General features: G+C 55.4%; 1 long non-coding RNA gene across 3 annotated transcripts in view; it reads right to left on the reverse strand.

The window, feature by feature from the left end:
* Window positions 1–2,184, reverse strand: part of LOC127932999 (uncharacterized) — a 3,112-nt gene extending 928 nt beyond the window's left edge. For 2 of the 3 annotated variants that reach the window (XR_008146736.1, XR_008146734.1), the window contains exons 1-2: window positions 1,784–2,184; window positions 244–339 (exon numbers count right to left, since the gene is read on the reverse strand). This is a non-coding gene — a long non-coding RNA (uncharacterized LOC127932999). The remainder of the gene's footprint in view (window positions 1–243; window positions 340–1,783) is intronic. The other variant, XR_008146737.1, reaches the window with a different exon arrangement.
* Window positions 2,185–2,408: the final 224 nt, after the last annotated feature.

Here is a 2,408-nt window from a genome sequence, read left to right on the forward strand (position 1 = left end):
TACACTCTAACCACTAGGCTACCTGCCCCCCTACACTCTAACCACTAGACTACCTGCCGCCTCTACACTCTAACCACTAGGCTACCTGCCACCCCTACACTCTAACCACTAGGCTACCTGCCCCCTACACTCTAACCACTAGGCTACCTGCACCATCTACACTCTAACCACTAGGCTACCTGCACCCTCTACACTCTAACCACTAGGCTACCTGCCACCCCTACACTCTAACCACTAGGCTACCTGCCACCCCTACACTCTAACCACTAGGCTACCTGCCACCCCTACACTCTAACCACTAGGCTACCTGCCACCCCTACACTCTAACCACTAGGCTACCTGCCCCCCCTACACTCTAACCACTAGGCTACCTGCCCCCTCTACACTCTAACCACAAGGCTACCTGCCGCCCCTACACTCTAACCACTAGGCTACCTGCCCCCTACACTCTAACCACTAGGCTACCTGCCGCCCCTACACTCTAACCACTAGGCTACCTGCCCCCTACACTCTAACCACTAGGCTACCTGCCCCCTACACTCTAACCACTAGGCTACCTGCCCCCCTACACTCTAACCACTAGGCTACCTGCCGCCCCTACACTCTAACCATTAGGCTACCTGCCGCCCCTACACTCTAACCACTAGACTACCTGCCCCCCCTACACTCTAACCACTAGGCTACCTGCCCCCTACACTCTAACCACTAGGCTACCTGCCCCCTACACTCTAACCACTAGGCTACCTGCCCCCCCTACACTCTAACCACTAGGCTACCTGCCCCCCTACACTCTAACCACTAGACTACCTGCCGCCTCTACACTCTAACCACTAGGCTACCTGCCACCCCTACACTCTAACCACTAGGCTACCTGCCCCCCCTACACTCTAACCACTAGGCTACCTGCCCCCTACACTCTAACCACTAGACTACCTGCCGCCTCTACACTCTAACCACTAGGCTACCTACCGCCCCTACACTCTAACCACTAGGCTACCTGCCCCCTACACTCTAACCACTAGGCTACCTGCCCCCCTACACTCTAACCACTAGACTACCTGCCGCCACTACACTCTAACCACTAGGCTACCTGCCCCCCCTACACTCTAACCACTAGGCTACCTGCCCCCCCTACACTCTAACCACTAGGCTACCTGCCACCCCTACACTCTAACCACTAGGCTACCTGCCTCCCCTACACTCTAACCACTAGGCTACCTGCCGCCCCTACACTCTAACCACTAGGCTACCTGCCGCCTCTACACTCTAACCACTAGGCTACCTGCCGCCCCTACACTCTAACCACTAGGCTACCTGCCCCCCTACACTCTAACCACTAGGCTACCTGCCGCCCCTACACTCTAACCACTAGGCTACCTGCCCCCCTACACTCTACCCACTAGGCTACCTGCCCCCCTACACTCTAACCACTAGGCTACCTGCCCCCTACACTCTAACCACTAGGCTACCTGCCCCCTACACTCTAACCACTAGACTACCTGCCGCCTCTACACTCTAACCACTAGGCTACCTGCCACCCCTACACTCTAACCACTAGGCTACCTGCCCCCCTACACTCTAACCACTAGGCTACCTGCCCCCCTACACTCTAACCACTAGACTACCTGCCGCCTCTACACTCTAACCACTAGGCTACCTGCCACCCCTACACTCTAACCACTAGGCTACCTGCCCCCTACACTCTAACCACTAGGCTACCTGCCCCCCCTACACTCTAACCACTAGACTACCTGCCGCCTCTACACTCTAACCACTAGGCTACCTGCCACCCCTACACTCTAACCACTAGGCTACCTGCCACCCCTACACTCTAACCACTAGGCTACCTGCCACCCCTACACTCTAACCACTAGGCTACCTGCCGCCCCTACACTCTAACCACTAGGCTACCTGCCGCCCCTACACTCTAACCACTAGGCTACCTGCCGCCTCTACACTCTAACCACTAGGCTACCTGCCGCCCCTACACTCTAACCACTAGGCTACCTGCCCCCCTACACTCTAACCACTAGGCTACCTGCCGCCCCTACACTCTAACCACTAGGCTACCTGCCGCCCCTACACTCTAACCACTAGGCTACCTGCCGCCTCTACACTCTAACCACTAGGCTACCTGCCGCCCCTACACTCTAACCACTAGGCTACCTGCCGCCCCATCATGAGTCGTCCTCCCCTCAGCAGCCTGTGATACACGTCTACATCTGCCCAATGTCAATACAGAATATAGACCGCTGCAGTTCATCCAAATGATTTGATCTCTCTGATATATTTAGAAGTTATAGAACATATGGTGCAATGATCCCCCCCCATGGATTATGATACAAATCAACCAAAATAAACACAATGCTGAACGGAGAATTATGAATGAACAAAGCCTTTCAATGACG

Source organism: Oncorhynchus keta, chromosome 11 (assembly GCF_023373465.1).
Source record: "Oncorhynchus keta strain PuntledgeMale-10-30-2019 chromosome 11, Oket_V2, whole genome shotgun sequence".
NCBI lineage: Eukaryota > Metazoa > Chordata > Actinopteri > Salmoniformes > Salmonidae > Oncorhynchus > Oncorhynchus keta.